Below are 17,937 nucleotides of genomic sequence, written 5' to 3'. Positions count from 1 at the left end.
GCGCCGAGCCCGACAGCCGCGCGCCCTCTCCCGCGGTGCCGTCGATGCGCCCGGAGTCCGCGCCCCACCTCGGATCCCTGCGCGGCCCCGGCGCTCTGCGGCGGCAGCGGCGGCGGCGGCGGCGTCTGCAATGCAGCCCGGGAGGGGCGGGCGCTGCTCTGCGCCGCGCCGCGGGCGGGAGCGCGGGAGGCCGTGGAGGAGGGGCGCGGGCGCGCGGCCGGGAGTCTGGCGCCGGCTGAGCGGGCTTAGGCTCGGCCGGGCGGCGACGGGGTGGGGCCGGGGAGGGCAGAGTGCGCCCCCTCTCTGGCAGAGTCGGATCTTCCGCCCACTCATTGGCTCTGACCTGAATGTCCAAAAGTTGTACACTGCCTTTGCCCGCTGGGGCACTTCTGCATAATAGCCTCAGCTCCTGCCACCAGCCCAGGCCACACCTCCCCACTCGGCCTGTAGTCACCCCAAGTGGGCAGCAGCCCTTCCTCTATATCATGCGTGTCCTCCTGTTTTTAGTGACCACCTACCCACAAAGACTGAGGATCGGACAAACGTTCTCCCCCACCCACTTCATATTCCATTATCTTTAAAAATGACTCCTTTCCAACCTCTGGATTCAATCTAGTCCTCCAGGAAGGAGTACGTCGAGAGACCCCACCCAAACACACTCAAAAACAACCACAGAATTCCACTCCAGAAACCACATATTCAACTGTGAATCTTTGGGTAGAGGCCAAATGCAGGGCCTCTTTGTGCCCACACCTCCCAGGCAGGGAGGAGAACCACTCTGCATGGTCGTCCTTCGAGGCTGCTACTGCCTCTGAACAGGTCTCCTGTTCCAAAGTCTGCTCTGCAAAGTCCAAACACCTGGACAAGTGTTCTGTCGCTCCTGAGTCCTTCAGATCTACCTGGAGCCTGTCACAGCTCAGAGCGCAGCGATTTCCCAGCTGGTTAGGCACCATTTCCCCTGAATTCTTGGGGAAACTTCTGTGTATGCATTAAGGCTTAGAGCAACCCTTCCCACCCCTATGGCTTCCTGACACTCTGGACTGAACTGATTTCAGGGCTCTTGCTAGTGCTGGGCGGTGCACCACCACAGTAGGTTCTGTTTGTTTCCAGAGGAGGCAGTGAACAGGTGGCAGTTAAGGACACACCAACTTTGGAGACAAACCGTCCGGCTTCAAAGCCAGGTTCTGCCATTTGCCACTGTTATGCTCTGGTTTTTACTTTCATATCTGGGCCAGGAACTAAATGAATCAATAGATGTGAAGTGCTGATACCAGTACCTGCCACAGATAGTGTTGCTGTCTGCTAAGCAGGGCACCCAGAGTGGTGGTGAGTGGTTACTGGAGGCTAGGAAGGGGTGGCTCTGGGTTTCTGGCAACGTTCTGTTCTTCACCTGGGCCCTGATTTTTAGTGTGCAAAGGCTCATTAAGTTGCATACTTATGCATTTTCTGCATGGATTTCGTGCATTCATGAGCATCTCCAGTAAAAGGTTTTTGCTCAGAGCAAGGCAGCCCTCATCTCCCGGAGAGCAGAAACAAAATCTTACCTATCTTGACACTTTGCAGGGTGCAGGCTGGGCACACTGTATGTGCTCAGTGAACAGCGGCTGGGTTGCTCTGAATGGACTGTGAATGACAGAGTTCAACCAGGAGAACATGGGGGACGGTACCTGGCTTTCTATTCTAAAGCACCAGGGTCCTTAAAATCATGTCCAGGTGCAGGCACCTGGGTCCGGCCAAAGAAAGGAATCCCATCTCTCTGGTGGGAAAGTTCTTTGTCCTGGGCCTGTTTTTGTTGTTGTTGTTGTTGTTGTTGTACTGGGAATTAAACTCAGGACCTTAAACTTGGTAGGCAGATGCTGTGCCTCTGAGCTATATCCCCAACCTAGATTTGATTAAAACAAAAAAAAGCCAGGTGTGGTGGCACATGCCTGTAACCCACTCTGGGAAGTTGAGGCGCTAATGTTTGAGTTCAGCTTGGGCAACTTACTGACCTGGCAAGACTGTCTCAAAATAAACAATAATAGTAAGTTGGGGAAAGAGACCCTGGGTTCAATCCCCAGTACCATTAAAAAAACAAAACAAAACAAAACAAAAGACCTGGGCAGAGTTTAGCCCTGGGTGCCCCAGCTCCCCAGGTGACCCAGCGAGCCCATGTTACTTCACCCTGTTCCAGCAACTCTATGTCCATCTGGCCTGTGAGACAGGATTGGATTATGGCTGCTGTGGCACAGGTAGCCCTGGCTGAGCACCTCTGCCTGGGTTGGGGCCAGCCAGCTGGAGCATCCCATTCAGACAGCCCAAGCCATGATACTCAGCAGTGGGACATCTTCTTGCTGGTCCTAGCTGGGCTCGTCCTCCTGAAAGGGCTGCTATTCTGAGTCCCAGGGGTAAGAGCTTTCTTGGTTGGCCCTTGTGCACAGCATTGGGTGGGGCTGGAGCAGGGTGAGCCGGGTGAACCAGGTGTGCCTGAAGGTATCTGCAGCTGTGATGCACCTGGCACTGAGCACCCACAGGTGATGGTGCCTGGGGGTACGTGTGTTCCTCTCTTCTAAGTCAGGAAATGAGAGAGTAACACGTGTGTGACTCAAGCACATTACACTGGGTTTTTAGCGAACTTTGAATGATTTTTGTTTTGTCTTTTTTCCTTTTTATCGGTACCAGGGATCGAACTCACGACTGCCTGCTTGCAAGGCAGGCACTTATGCCGCTGAGCTAAATCTCCAGCCCCCTGAATGAATTTTTTAAAAATAGAGAAAATTTTACTCAGCTATGAGTCCACTTGGTGGAATAAAACCAAGAACAAATTCTGTCCGTCAAAACAGGAACAGCTCCTCACGGTCCCAACCCTAACCTCTTGCTGCAGGTGTCAGAAAGAACCACGAGGGAGGCTCCCAGTGCAGGGAAGGACAAAGAGTATCCCAGCTTACTGGACGTCTTTCACCTCCGATCCACGCCCACAAACTCCCTTCAGGAAGGACAGTGTGGAGAGGGGAAGCCATGGGCTCTGAGAAGTCAGATACTTGGTCCTGAACTTCAGCTCTGGGGAACAGCGTATCTGAGTTTTGGATTCCAAGCCTGCACGCATTCTGTCTGCCTCTGATCTCTTACCATCACGACCTGAAAATGTCTACAGGGGAGTTTTCTTACAATAAGTCTTTAAAGTTTGAGATGCACAATGGAAAGTTCAAATTTGTGAATTTCTTTCAATACACTCCAGTGAAATAAGTGATCATGAATATTTCTTGCCGCTGGGGATACTTTACATTGGCCTGGACCCTCCACAGTCAGATGTGACCAAGGGATTCTGGCCACTGAAATGTGGTAAAAGTGACACACATCATTACAGAGAAGCCTCAAGAGTCAATGACCTTGGGGCTGGAGATTTAGCTCAGTGGCATAAGCACCTGCCTTGTAAGCAGGCAGTCGTGAGTTCGATCCCCGGTACCGATAAAAAGGAAAAAGACAAAAAAAAAAAAAAAAAAAAAAGTCAATGACCTGCCTATCACACCCTTCCCAGCCGAGGCTACTCTGAAGGCTTGATGGTCTCTACCAGCCTAGGGTCTCTCTGCTGACAGGTTATAGCACAGGTGAGAAATAAACAACTGTACGGAACTCTTGGTCACTGTGTTAGAATCTAAACCCTCCTGTCTGACAAGAAATCGGGTTTCTGCTTATGGCAGCTTCCAATTAAAGACAAAATGAACAGAATTCTGCTCAAATGAAGTGACGATTTGAACATAACTGAAAGACGCAGATTCAGTGTATGTTTTAGGCACTAAAAGATAAACAACATGGAACTTCACACCATATATAAAAATCAACTCAAAGTGGGACAAAGGTCACAGCATAAGAGCTTCAATCTACACAACTCTTAGAAAAATAGTAGTAAATCTCTGTGACCTGGATTTGGCACTGATTTCTTAAATAGAACATCAAAGCTGTACACAAAGAAACAACAGGTAAATTAGACTTCAACAAAATTTAAAACTTTTGTACTTTAAAGGATACCATCATGATGTGAAAATACTCACCAAAGGGGAGAAAATATTTGGAAACCTCACTAAGGGTCTAGAAGCTAGAAAATTACAGCTCAAAAGTAAAGAAAACTCTTAACCATTCAATTTGAAAAATGAACAAAGGCTCAGAATAGGCATTTCTCCAAAGAAGATACAGAAAGCCCAATAAGAACATGAAAAAATACCCAACACCTGGGGAGATCAAAGTCATGATGAGATACCAGTTCACACTCTCTAAATGACTAAAATGAAAAACTTGGATAATAGCAAGAGTTGGCAAGAAAAAGGAGAAGCTAGAGCCCTCACGTATGGGGCTGGAAATGTGAAACAGTGCAGCCACTTTGAAAGCCCGGCTGGTGTCGCCTCACAGGTTAATTGCAAACCTACTGGTCCCACCCCCTGGGGATGCTGGCAAGAGGATGAAAACGGAGCCCACACGTAAGGAGTATGCTTGGCGGTGAAAGGGGATGATGTCCCGGTATGCGATAAACATGAATGGACCCAGCAAGCATCATGGGAAGGGAGGGAAAGAAGCCAGATCCAAGACGATAGTTTGTACGATTCTCCTGGCAACGAACGTGCAGACTGGGCAGGTTTCTAAGCAGGTGAGTAACTGCGCGGTTGGAGTGGAGGGACGGAGCCAGGGAGGGATGAGGAATTCTTTTTAAGGGGAAGAGGTGAGAATGTTTTAAAATTAGTTTGTGGTGGTGACTACACAATTCTGTGCATATGCTGAAAATGTCTGTATGCTTTAAATAAGTAAAGTGCATGGTATGTTAATTACATCGCAACAAAGCCATGGAACACACACACACACACACGCACACGCATACCACACCAAAGAGGAGAAAAGCAACAGCAGATTTCACGCGAGCAAAGCAGACTGGCCAAGGGGAGGTGGCCCTGGTTGGTAGCGATTGATGGGGGTACTGTTGGCAAGTGTGTTTATCCTTGCTCTCTGAGCCCTCTGTGTCCCCTCACAGTGGGGCAGGAGGGGCTGGGGAATCCTGAGTGGACAGAGCTCTGCCCAGAACTACTAAGCAAGGAGCAGAGACTGGCACGCCCTCCCTCCAGCCATGAGACACTGACCCCAGGCAGAAGGCGGGTTGGAGGACTGGCTGTGTGTCTAATGCTGATTCTGGAAGTGGTGGCAAAGCCAAGGGTCAGACTGTCAAATTCCTGCCTGTGTGACTGTGCCCAGGGCAGATGGGGAAGGGGTCCTGGCCAAAGCCTACTCTGTAGCGCCCTCAGGAGCAGCAAAAGTTGGGCCCAGCCCAGTCCCTGCTTCTCAGCGGGAATCCCACACCTGCCCACACCTCTCTACCTAGCCAGGGGCTCCCAGGCCTTCCAGGTTCTGCACACTCTCAAGTGTGCAGAACTTGAGGCTTCGCTGGCCTCCTCCGTGGCTCCTTGTTCAAGGACACATTTGCCACATTAGGGCCCCACCCTTCTGCCCTCCTGGCCCAGAGCTCAGGAAGCCCCAGGTTTGAGGCCTTAGAGCATCCCAGGTTCCCGAGGCAGCCGGCCTTTCTAGAAGGCAGGAAACCCCAGCTGGGCCCTCAAAGAGGGTGCTTGGCACCTTGCAACCCAAGGAGCGAGGACGGGGCACGCTCCACAATGCTGTGCTCTCTCCCCAAGTGGCTCTGATTAGAGGGAAGCAAGAGGATGGGCAGCAGGAGGCAGAAGACCTGGCACCTAGGGTGAAGCCACTTTGACATCACTGTCCTGAGCGTCTCCATCACTTCAGGGAAGCAGTGACTTCAGCGCAGTAAGTACCAGGCTCTCCAGCGGAGGAGCTGCCAATGTTACCAGAAGGCAGGAGAGCAACGGAGAAGAGGAAGCCCAAATATGCACAAGGGCATCTTTAATGCCAGCTGCTTTGGGTGAGCGCCTGGCAGGGGATGGGGTGAGGGCAGAGGCTGTCAGATTTAGTTTTGGGACCACTGCAGACACCTAGGTGCTAAAAGCCATTGCTGAGAAAAGCAGCAGGGGGGGGGGTGCAGGTGTGGCACACGCCCCTCCCCCAGCCCCATCACTTTTCTGTAATGGTGTCTCTGCAGGCAGCCACACCTGACACAGGCCTGGAGCTTGTCACTCTGGGACTAATGCAGGAGTCCATCCCAGCTTGGCTCTGCTGCCCCAGGCCAGAGAAGCAGAGCCCCTTCTCCAAGTGGACTCCAGGGACTGCTCTGCGTCTGCAGTTGGAACAAGAAATGCAGCCCCACCCAAAGAGCCTCCTGATTTTCACTCGAGTTTACCAAATACCAAGCGAGCACCCACTCACTCTCCTCCTGAGCCCGGGAAATGAAAATGCCAGGGAGGGATGATGTCTTTGGGTGCAAGGAGACACCTGGGAGCCTCAAGTCCCCTGCTGAGCTTCTGCCCTCTGCTCAGAGCTTGCTGTTTCCTGCGGCTTTCCAGGAGAGGGGTGGTAAGACTCATGGGAAGATGCATCCACCATTTCCAACTTCCTGGGTGACCAGGGCTCGGAATGCCCTGTAGGCCACGTCCTCAGCACTTCTGAGCTGGCCCTGAGGGCAGCCACTGCCCTACTTCCTCTGCCTTCTCACGTCACAACAAACATCTTTGTGCCTGACAAATGAGGGTGCTGGTGCATTTTCTGTGCCTTAAGAGTCACACTGAACTGTCATCACCTTACCAGACGGCTGAAGGCTGCACCTGCCCCTTTGCCTTTCCCAGAAAGGTGAATTACGGAGCAGGAAGGTGTCTATCCCAAGCTGCTCTCCAACTGCACAGCCAGATCCAGTCTCATCTGTGTTGGGGAAAAGGAAGAGACTCACTGCTGGAGCAGGTCGGCCACGGGGTGGGGGGACACTGGTTGTCCAGAGTGACTTCCCAGATCCCTGAGGGCCAAGCTCAATAGAGGAGGAAGGGAGGGGACAAGAGTTCGCCTGTCTTCTGCAGCAAACAGCCATGGGGACCATGCTGGTGAGAAGGGGACACAGCTCCAGCTGGGGCTGCCGCCTGCAAGGTGCAGACGGTGCAGGGTCCTTTCCAGAGCTTCCTGGGCCATGGAGCAAGTGAGTCATTTAAGGAAGTGATTGAGGGAATCTTTTAGATTAATAACTTTAGCTGTCAAGGCTTCTTGAATTTCTCAGTTAATTTCGTATCAAGGTGCATGGATCTATGATCTAGTTAATGTTCATCTCTCCCAGGAAAGTTGAAGGGGTGCATAATATTCCCTGCAGAACACAACGTATTCACCCATACCACGAGTCCCCAGAGAACTGCAGAGTGCTACACAGTATCTTAGGAGGGGTGGCATTTTATAAACAACAGATGACACCCTGGACACACAACAACTTCCCCTCCCTCGGTGAAGGCACCGAGAAGCATCTGGTCCCTGGGGTGAGGTGTCAGAGGGGCAGGAGAGGGCAGGTGAGTGCAGAGGGGGCAGGATGCCATTCCTTTACCTTTGCCCGAAGAAGAGAGGCTGGGCTTTGACTCGCACCCTCTGGGGTGATCCCTAAGCCCTCAGAGTGCAGTGTCTGATGGGAGCATCTTTGTGTGCCTGGGGTCTTGGGTCAGAGAAATCTAACGGTACAATCTAGGGCAGGGGCTGAGGTGTGACAGAGCATTTGCCTGGTTAAGTGTGAGGCCCTCAGTTTGATCCCTTCTGTATGGAAAAAGGAATGCAGGGGCTGATCACTTGGATACTTTTAGGGTAAGGGCTGGGCATGCCAAAAAAGACCCACAATATTGCTACCAGCTGACGGTGCAGGAGCTGGAGACTGAGGCCATCTATCGTGCCAATGTGACACAGTCTCAATACGGACTTGAGGCTCCAGGACAGGACTCTGAGGGCAGAGCACAACGGAAGCTCGGCCTACTGGACTCCGCCTCTGCCTTCCTCCCTGGGCTGGTTTCCATCTTCGTCCTTCTGGGGAAATCCAAGTGAGTCTAGCAACTTGCAGTGAGCTCTCCAAGTGAGTTATCAAACCAAAGGGTGGTCTTGGGGACCCCTGAACTTGCAGTTGGTGTCAGAAGTGAGGGTAGTCTGGTGTTCCCCCTAAATGTGCAGTTATTGAACACTTGCACACATGGAGACCACGCTCAGCATACAGATCATAGCTTCCTACTGTAACGACGGGGGCGCAGAGGCCTCCCCTGCCCTCCCATCCTCCCCGTCTTAGGGAGCATCTATCCCACCGAGTGTGTCGTCTTGGTTGTACCCTGCCCTGGACCTAAGCTCTCTGGCGACAGGGGCACAGCTAATTCATGGGTGCTACGGTTCAGACATAGTTGGCCCCCAAGGGTTCATGTATTTCCCACCCCTACAACTATGTTGGGAATGGTGGGGTCTTTAAGAAGTAAGGCCTGGCGGGAAGTCACTGGGGTTGATGCTGTTCTCATGAGATTCTGAGTTCTCAGGAGAGGGCTGTGTGACAGAACAGGACCCTCCCTTACCCCAGCGCTGGCTTTCATCTAGAAATGTGTTTTCTTCCTCTTGAACATGCCCACGCCACCCACCAACAGGCCCTCACCACAGCCCAAAATGATGCTGGTGCCACACCCTTGAACCTCCGGAATGATGGGTGGAAAAAAACCTCTTTATAAAGCACCCAGCTTCGGGTACTTCTTTACAGTAATGGACAATGGACTAATACAATGGGCAAACCCGCATTTCTCAGCAGGTTGGGGCTCAGCAGTTACCACTGGGTGACAGGTGGGTAGAGACACCGTCTTCCGCCCAGGCTGTCTCCTCCATCATGGTTTATAGCCCAGTTTGGGGCTGAGGAGCCTAAGACCCATATCCTGAGGCCATGAGTGCAGAAAGCAGTGTTGTTGGGGGGCCTGGGAGGGTGGTGAATAGGAAGCACTGGGTGTGGGATGGGCTGGCAGTTGCCACTGTCATTTCCTGCCACTGTGTTCTGGTACCCGGGGATTTCATGCTGAAGGATACAGATAGGAAGGTTTTCATGGCCAGCATCCCTGCCACCATCGTCTACTCATTTGTCCCCTAGCCAGGCTGCGCTGGGCCAGGCAATGGGGAGGCACGGGGCCCCCGGATGGCAGCATACCCCGTGGTGACCCAAAGGGTGACTAAGTCCCGAGGTCTTGGAAAGGAGAATGCTTGTCCCTGCCTTTTCCAACTGAGTGAGCAGAAGACAGGATTATCTGTGCTCACTGGGTGACCCCTTCAAAATCTGGAGGCAGCGTGTTCAACACGGGACGGCTCCAGCTTCTGCAGCCTTGTCTTGGGACACTTGCTGGAAACCTGTCCAGGGACAGGAGATCAGGAAGCGGGTGGTGGTGCCTGGTCAGTGCCGGACACCCTCCCCAGCCTGCTTCTGACATCAGGGAGGCTGCAGCTTACAGCCAGTCAGTCAACAGCAAGGACTATGTTCCCAAAGATACACCTGGGCCACCTGTCCTTCTAACCTTCAACTCACCCATCTGTCCACCCATCCATCCATCCACCCACTCATCCACACATCCGTCCATCCTTGAAAGAATATCTGTCATGTCCCTGTCCTAAGGCATGATGGTCTTTAAGACCAAAGTCCCTAACGTCACCTCGCAGCTGGATTCTCACTCCTGTCCATCTCGACCCACCCATGAGGCGTTCCGTGCAGACACCTGGGGCTTCCCTCTCCTGCACGTCTGCTTCCCTGAGCTTCCAATCCTCCATTCACTGGCCATCCGCCCTCTCCGCAGATTCCCCAAGCCCCCTCAACCCAACTCACAACTGGTCTTTCTCCCAGGTGAATGACACAGAGCCCCGTCCCTAAGACCGATCCATACACAGGTCCCATCGACACCACCTTCTCACTGTCCCTTGATTCTGTCCCCTCGTTTCAGGACCAAGTCCACTGTCACCTTGAGCCCAGACAACACACCCACCTCCCTCACTCACCTGAGCCCTGCTTTCATCTGTTCTCCATGCAGCAACCGAGAACACACCTTACAAAGCAAGCCCGGCTGCATCGCTGCCTCTCCCACACTCCGTGGCAGCCCCCCAGCCCTGCACCTGCGTGCCCCTCCAGCCACCTTCTCCTCACCCACACCCTCATGTTCCCAAGATGCCTGCCCTCCAGGAGCTTCGGTGCACACTGCTCCTCCTTCACATCTCAATTCAAGTGTCACCTCTGCAAGGAGTCCCTCCCAGGCCTCTCCAAGATGACCCCGTGCAGGATCAGCACCCCAAATGCTAGTCTCAAGAAGGCTCGTGGCCAGGGCTGACTTTTCCTCCATGAGGGGGTCTGCCTGATGAGTGGGGACCTCACCTGTCCTCCTCACTTGCTCTGACTGCCAGCACCCTAGGCGCAGCACTTGGCACCTAATGGGGGACCAGCTCCATGAACAGCTTTAAATAAGTGATTACAAAGAAAAACCTGGTAGTGGAGGAATTTACGCAGTGTGACGGGAAGGCCCAGTACAAGGGAGCATCACCACCAGGGATATAGGGCAGCAGTACAACACCTGCCTGGCAAGTGCAAGGTCGTGAGTTCGCTTCCCCTCCCCAAAAAAAGCATCATTTGTGAGGCAGTGGTGGGGAGTCAAGGACAAAGCACACTTGTGGCTCTGGGGACCAGTTGTGAAGTAACACCACTATGACAGAAGGCAAGGACTCTCATAGCGTGGAGGCCACAGGCGGACAGTGGGGGTCAGGCTGTGTGCCCCAGCAGAACAGTGACTGCTGGGAGAGAGAACTCCGTGTCCGTGAATGTGAGGTGCCTGGCTGCTGGCGGGAGGGCGCCTCACTGCAACGGGGGCTCCATATCATGACTTTTTGCTGAAAGAGACAATCACAGTGGCTCAGATGGAAGACTGCCCGCTCTCCCACGGGTCCAAAGATTGACTGATGAGCTTGGTGCCACTGAACTGACCTAAGATGTCATCAAATTGGGTGAGGGGCTGAGGCAGAGTTGTCAACTCAGCTCCCAGCACCTCACAGGCTTTGGCAGGAGAAAAAGCCCCTTGGGGGCCTCTGCTGGGGTCTTCCTCATCTGTGTGCCTGGAGTGGAGCGTGGGGCAAAAGCCAGGTCATGATTCTCCCTTTTTTATGGGCACAGATACTGAGAAAAGACATCGGCTCACTGAACCAGGTCCCCGAGGAAACTCTGGCCGCCAGCTTCTGGCCGGCCCCTTTGTGTACCTGCTTCAGGAGCCTCCTTGGCAAGTTTGGCAGAGGACGGAGGAAGGTGGCATTGAGGAGCAAGGGGGCTTCTGCCCACAGTCATGTGTTATCCGGGACAAATTGCTCTCCTGGGGCCCAGGTTGCTTCCAGGAAGAGGACGGCGTAGACAATGTGTCAACCAGGCTCCCTTGGGGTCTACTGCAGCTGGTTTCTAAAACACATCGAAGTTATCCCTCACACACGGGACCTGTGACACACACACCTGCCCCTCCCTTCCTCTTCCCTCAAAGGACTCCAAGCTCAGAATGAGTGCAGAGAATTGGCAGACTACTGCAGGGCTGGTCTTCAGCCTATCAAAGACTATTTCGAATGTCCTGGTGTCACAGAGGCGGTGACAAGGTCACTGGGCTGTCCAGAAGGGATTGGAAACGAGTGTATTTTTAGGAGCTTTTAAAAGGAGAGGCCTTGCTCCTGGCCCCGGCGAGAGGCCCAGCACTGCCTTCTTGGGAGTCCTGCACAGAGCTGGTGTGCGGGAGACGCCTCCTCTCACCTTGGCCAGGGACCCTGGGGACTACCCTGCCCCCTGCCCCACCCTCCACCCTTGGGTCCCACCTCTCTCTTGCCTCTTCACTTCCTTGCTGAGATGTTCTCTGGTCTCTCAGTCTCAGGGTGGGATAAACAGACCAGAGCCCCCATTTTTTTCCAGGACATGATGGGTTCCCAGGAAGGGACCAGGAAGCCAGCCTGGACAGTCGCACCCCAGACTCGCTGACCTCTCTGGAGTTCCAGCGTGGCTAAGAGGGCCTTCTTTGAGGACTATACTTTCTGCAGAACCACCGAGCAGCCTCCAGATGTGGAGGGGGGACAGTCTTATGATTTAGGAGCTGAGGCATGCCCCCCACTGAGTACCGGTCCTGTCCGCAGTTCCCAAGGGGCCCAGGGCTATGTCCTCTGATCTGATGTCCTACACATGCTGGAAGGAATCTCAGTTTGGCCTTACTTTGGGGCTTTTCCTGTGGGAAGCACAGAAAAGGGGTTTGTCTCCGGGGCTCAGGGCAGCTGCATGTGATCCCCACAAGCCTGAGGATAGGCGGGATCCTTCCAGGTCCGCAGGCTTAGCACACAGCTTGTACGATCAACACCAGAGGCACCAGGGAGGAGAAGCAGGGCCTGGGTTCTTCTCTCCTGTGGGCAGAGATACCCAGGCTCCCTTGGGCCAAGTGAGTGTCCAAGTGGCCCCTGTCCTCTGCTGTCCTGCTCCAGGCTGTGGCTGTGGGTGCAGACAGGCGTGGATCATCTCATAGGGATTTTTCAGCCGCTTCTCTGAGTTCTTCAAGCTGATGGACCCCCGTCTCCTCTCCCAACCTTCCGGTATAGGAGTCTCTCCCACTGAGATGCTCCTCCCACCTCCCCGGCCTTGGACATGGTCAGCCATATCCTGTTTCTTGAAGTAGCATCTCTTCTCAGCCCCAGTGGGATTCCAGCTGCCCGGCCTTCCTTCACCTTGCTGTCCACTCAGCCTCTTGGCCAGCTTCTCCTCTGCTGACCCCGGACACCAGGCTGGCTGTGGCTCACTCACAGCATCTTTCCTGTCTCTACCCCTTTGTGAGCTCGTGGCACTTGCACCCACAATTCTAAGGCATTTACACCCACAAACTCACGCCGCCGCCGCCGCCGCCCAAATTTCACCTCCATTCTGGGGCTGTCTCTGTGGTCTCCAGACTTTCAAAGTCAGCTGTCAGCTCCACGTCCCTCTGCAGGCTGTCAGCTGTGACCAGACCAGAAGCAGGCTCCCCCTTCCCACAGCTCCCACACCGGCTTCTCCCTCCCACTCCTCTATCCCAGGGAATGCCCCACTGGCTCTCCAGATGCTCAAGCCCCAATCAAGCTGCTTCTTTCTCATCCTCCACATTCCAGTCACTGGCAGGGCCCCCGACATTATCTCCAAATGCCCCCCGCAGCCAGCATATCCCTCCGAATTCATGGTCATCAGCCTGATCAAAGCTAGCATGATCTCTTGTCTAAATGGGACGTAGGGCTGCCGGGCAGTCTCCCTGTAAACAGATATGAAATCACTCTGTAACCAGCAGGCAGGGCAGCCGGGGCCTCCGAAATGTACACCTGAACCTGTGGACACATTATCCTTGGGGTTCCCCACTGACCTTGTGATAAAACCCAGGCTCCCTGCACTGCAGGACAGGATGGACACTATGTGGCCTGTTCTCACATGGCCCTTTTTGGCCACCATACTTGTATCCTGCACTTGTACTGCAGCCCTGAGGCCTCTCTGGCCTCCTCCGACAGGCCAGACTCCTCTGACCCTGGGGACCCCACTCTTGCCTTGACTGTTCCTCCAGTGATCTTAGGGTGCTGGCTCAATCTCCTCATTCACCATCCCCTTCTCGTGGAACCCTCTTCCCTTCCAACGTCTACCCTGGTCCTCTCTCCCTGACCATCCTGTGCTTATCACCATTGGACCCTGTCCTTTGCTACCTAGTCATGATCTTTCCACCCATGATGCCCCTGGGCCTGGACAGTGTCCAGCACACAGCACATCCCAAATACATCCCTAATGGACCACGGAAGCACGACTGGCCCGGGCACAGTTTAGGACACATGGGGTGATTAGGGCTGAAGGATGATGGTGGCAGAGGATGGACAGCAGAAAAAGCAATATGCAGTTGAGACTGAGGGGAGCCCTGCTCCTCAGTGCACCCTTCCTAAAGGTCGCCTCTTAGGTAGGACTACGAGTCAGATATGGGGCAGCACCTGGTCTACACCACATCCCAGGGCTGGGGCCCAGCAAAGCAAACCCTCAGGACGCTTCTGAGGAGCTCTGGGGGGCAGCTATGACCTCAGCAAGGCCTGAAGGCTGGCACAGACCCCATGGTCTCTGGATGCTCTAGGCCTAGATTCCCAGGAGGTGCTGTGCTGGGCATCCTGCAGAACATCAGGACAGCGGCTTATCTGGAATTAGGGTCTTTGTAAGGCATGAATTGGAGGAAATCAGTTAAGACAGGTTCACATCGGAACGGGTGGGTACCTGTCCACCGACTGGTTGCCTTACCAGAAAACACTGCCGCCACACTGGCAGTGGAGGCAGAGACTGGAGTCATGTTGTAAAAGCCAAGGCCAGGCTGGGTTGTGAGCAGCCACCAGCGGATGGGGGAGGGCGAGGACGATTCCTCCCTACGGCCTGGGCAGGAAGCCTAACCCTGCTGACACTCAGCCTCAGTCTTGCAGCCTCCAGAACTCCGTGAACACCTGCACGGCAGGAAGCGAATGCCATGGCCCGGGGAGAGCAGGCTGGCGTTACCCACTGGAGGCTGAGAGGCTCTGGCCTTCAGCCTTTTTAATGAGCTACATGTCCACTGTGGCCCTAGGTGACACCTTGAGAAACCTCGACAGCAGCCTGGCCCTTCCCAAGTCCCTCTACCACCGGGAGGAGGTGGCAAAGGACCATCTGTCATGGCTGCAAGGAGCGTGCATGGAGACCAGCTCCAAGGTGACCAGCTTTGCCGTACAGATACCTATGGTGCAGCCCCAGCTATAAACAGCAGGATGTCACCCCACACCCTGTGCCTGGCTCAGGGCAACAGCTGGCTCTCTGAGGATCCCAACAGCTACACTGCTGTCCATGACTAGATGCCCTCACAGAGCCAAGGAAAGCGTGTCTGCCTAGCACACAGCTCGGAAGCAAGAGGAGGGCTTAGCTCCTGGGGACATTCCTCCTGCCACTCAGCCACTTCCTCTGCTGCCAACAGAGTCCCTCAAGTTATGGCTATGTGTACAAGCACCCAGAGACTTGTAATGAATAGCTGGCATCTGTCCAGCCCCATGCTAGGTGGCTCTCAGCAAAGGCTCTGGACAGGACCCCTCATTAGGGCCAGGTCCTCATACCCTGAGCCCCCAGAGGCAGGAACAGGGGAGCTAGGGAGCCAGGGGCCTTGGGCTTTGATTATGAGTGTCATTCAAAGCCACAGCCCAAGTCAAGACAAGTCACCCATGAGGTCCTACCTTTAAAAATCTGTATTCCATGCCATGAAACAAGCTCTACTTGTCTTAGTAAAATAATAGCTGAAATTATTTAGTAACTGAATTAGTCATCTTCTGTCCCTGCCCCTAGGGTGATTCTCAGTTTGCGTTTCTGATCCTTTCCATGTTTCACAGGAGGTCCTGCTGAGGGTGGCTGCAAGGTGGGCTGGATGGGATGGTGGCAGGGGACAGCCCAGGAGGAGCTGGCATGGACCCTCTCATCAGAAACCCTGGGCGTGCCACCCTGGAAGAAGCCTCCATAGCCTCCTGAAGGCCGGTGTCGGAGCTGGGACGGCCTCTCCTTGTCCCTAGGCTGATCCACATCCGGGTCAGGGGGGGTCTCTCGTCCCTGATGGGCACAGCTGGGTCAGCTACACAGCCGCCATCCATCAGCAAGGGGACTGGGAGGCCACAGCCTGCTTTTCCGGTCACCACCTCCCTGCACAGGCGCAGGCTCTGGTTCCCCAGACATCTCACCTAGAGCCAAGGGCCTCAGAGTTCAAGAACCATCTCCGTTCAGAGGCTGGACCAGCTGGTGTGGATAATGAGGCTCCAGCCCCCAGTTCCTGCCTCCCCCTACCGTCTGAGATGAAAAGGTCTGTACCCAGGAGGTGCTGCATGCATCCAATCCTCTCTCACCCAGGCAGGAGGCTCAGCGGCTGGAGAAGCAACTGAAATCCTCTAAGCAGCTTAGTGGGGCTCCCAGGAGACCAGCCAGCAGGGGGTGAGGCTGGGGGAGGGGGGGCTGGGCTTCTCAACCTGACCTGGGAGATCAGGTGGCTAAGGGAAGAGACAAAGCAGTTCCACCCACCTCCACTTCCAGCACAGAGGTCACTTAAAGGTGTCCTTGTGCCCTTGACAGGATGAGTGCCTGCCCCACGGCCTCAGCTGCACAGCTGCAGTTCAAATGGCCTGGTTTGTTCTCTTTGCAAACACTGGCACAGGCAGGACAATCTTAACAGTCAGCACACCTCCCCAGCAAAGCACTGCGGTGCCAGGTCAGGCCACCGCAGGCAGAAGTGACATGCCCAGAGGCCTTCTTCAGGGGCTCCCCAGGGTAACCGCCACAGCCTGTCTCCCTCCAGGCTGGAAGAGGTTCCCCCTGCGAGCCCAAATGAACGGCTAGCCTGGGACCCGGTATGAGCCAGCAGCCTAGGGTCAGGCCCTGGGAAGTTGGACCTTTGGGAGACCAAGGGTGCCCATGTCAGTTTCTGCAGAGCCTCGGCCAAAGACAGCTGTCCTTTCCCGCCCCTCTTCCTTCCCGGGACACTCCTTCCCTCTACTGGGCCTGGAGACCCTTGAGAGGGTCACTTCCCTTGGGAAGCGGCTCTGAGCACTAAACTGGATTAATAAACCCTCTGCGGACGTTCATTGTCACCACACATGCATTCATGTCACAAATACCGCTGCTGCCAAGCGTGAGCCACCCAGGGGCAGGGGTCTCTGGCCGACCTGATGTCGGCCCCAGAGTTCACAGTGGGGACCGAGAAAGGGTGTGAAAAGCCTCCCGAGTGGACAGCAGCACTGCAGCCCCAGACCCAGAAGGTTGAGCTCCCCAGGACTGCTGTGCCTCCTTCTCCCGATTCCCTTCCCTCTGCCTCCCCTAGCTCCCGGGTGGTGGGAGTGGGGGTGTCTCTGCCTGGAAGGCTGCATCGCAGTTTAAGAGTTTCGGGAGACTTGAGCCCCCAAGCCACGACCCCTCGGAGAAGACCATAGCCCCTGACTGGGCGGGGCTGCACAGACAAAAGCTGCGCCCGGGGACAAAGGCTTCGCTGCAGCCGCCCACGTGCACGCGCGCTCCGGCTCTCTTGCGCTCGGCCCAGCACCCCCCGCCCCGCCCCGCTCGGCCCGGCCCGGCCTCCAGTGTGGCGCACAAGCCCATTGTTTAAACCAGCGAAGGCAAGAATTCTCGTCCGCAAACACTGCCCCCTCCCCCAACCGGGATGGGGGAGGGGCCACCCCATCCCACCCCATCCCACCCCGCCCCCGCCTTCAAAGGAGGAGACGCAGGAGGGAACGCAGGGCTCCTGCGAGGCACAGCTCCCTCCCGAGCACCCCACACCCGCCGTCCTGCCGCAGAGGGGCCCCTGGGGGCCCGCGCCGCCCGCGTTTCCACGCAGGGCCCTGCATTGCGGCTGCGCGCCGGCGGGCGTGAGCGCGCGCGTGTGCGTGTGTCTGTGGTGTGCATGCGCGCCGGCCGCCGCGCCCCAGTTCGCCGGCACTGCGGTCCCCTCGCCCCCACCCCTTCCCGCTGCCGCTGTCCTGGGCTGGGCTCCCCGGGCGGGCGGCTTGGATGGGAACAGCCCGGGGGCGGTGGAGGCGGAGGGACCCGGCCTGGGAGCCGCAGAGACAGCTCGGCGGCTGGCAGGAGGCGGGGAGCACCCGCCCGGCCACTGCACCATCTGCCTGGACACAGGGTGCACTGCCAGGCCCAGGGCTGCGCAGGGGCCTGGGGACCCTGCCCTCCTGCGCGAGTCCCAGCTGTGCTCTCCGTGCTGGGACGGATACGGGGTGTGGCACTGGCCCGCTCCCCTCCTGGTGCCACACTGGTAAAAGGCCTTAAACAGGCCTTGGGTGGGTGAGCCCCTTGAATACACTGAGAGGAAAAGAAATACTGGGAACCCCACTTTCTTGAGTTCCTCTGCCCCTGCCTCTCTTCTCTCCTACTATTTGAAATGCTGCCTGGCCAAAACCCAAGGGGAAGGGGCCAGAGAGTCCTGATCTGCTCTCTGCAGGGCACCTGGGCCACCGCAGATGGCCTAGGCCAGTGCGGGGAGCAGTAGG

The 17,937-nt window shown here is 55.5% G+C and overlaps 1 protein-coding gene and 1 long non-coding RNA gene across 15 annotated transcripts in view; one reads left to right on the top strand and one right to left on the bottom strand.

Annotated features, from left to right (window-relative positions):
• Camta1 (calmodulin binding transcription activator 1) overlaps positions 1 to 17,937 on the bottom strand; it is a 734,954-nt gene that overhangs the window by 49,721 nt on the left and 667,296 nt on the right. Inside the window, exon 1 of one of the 14 annotated variants that reach the window (XM_063235428.1) lies at positions 69 to 168. The exons of the other annotated variants lie outside the window; for them this stretch is intronic. The gene's annotated coding sequence lies outside the window, so the exon portion shown is untranslated. Of the gene's footprint in view, positions 1 to 68; positions 169 to 17,937 lie in introns of those variants that run through there. 14 annotated transcript variants of the gene reach the window in all.
• On the top strand, positions 1,007 to 7,119 carry LOC134472894 (uncharacterized). The gene is made up of 3 exons (XR_010042908.1): positions 1,007 to 4,621; positions 5,655 to 5,784; positions 6,077 to 7,119. It is a non-coding gene; the product is annotated as an uncharacterized LOC134472894 (long non-coding RNA).

This window comes from Cavia porcellus, unplaced genomic scaffold, assembly GCF_034190915.1.
Source record: "Cavia porcellus strain 051 isolate PalLab524CR breed Dunkin Hartley unplaced genomic scaffold, mCavPor4.1 scaffold_25, whole genome shotgun sequence".
NCBI lineage: Eukaryota > Metazoa > Chordata > Mammalia > Rodentia > Caviidae > Cavia > Cavia porcellus.
Note: the sequence above shows the minus strand (reverse complement) of the source record. Positions and strands in the feature narration are given on the sequence as shown.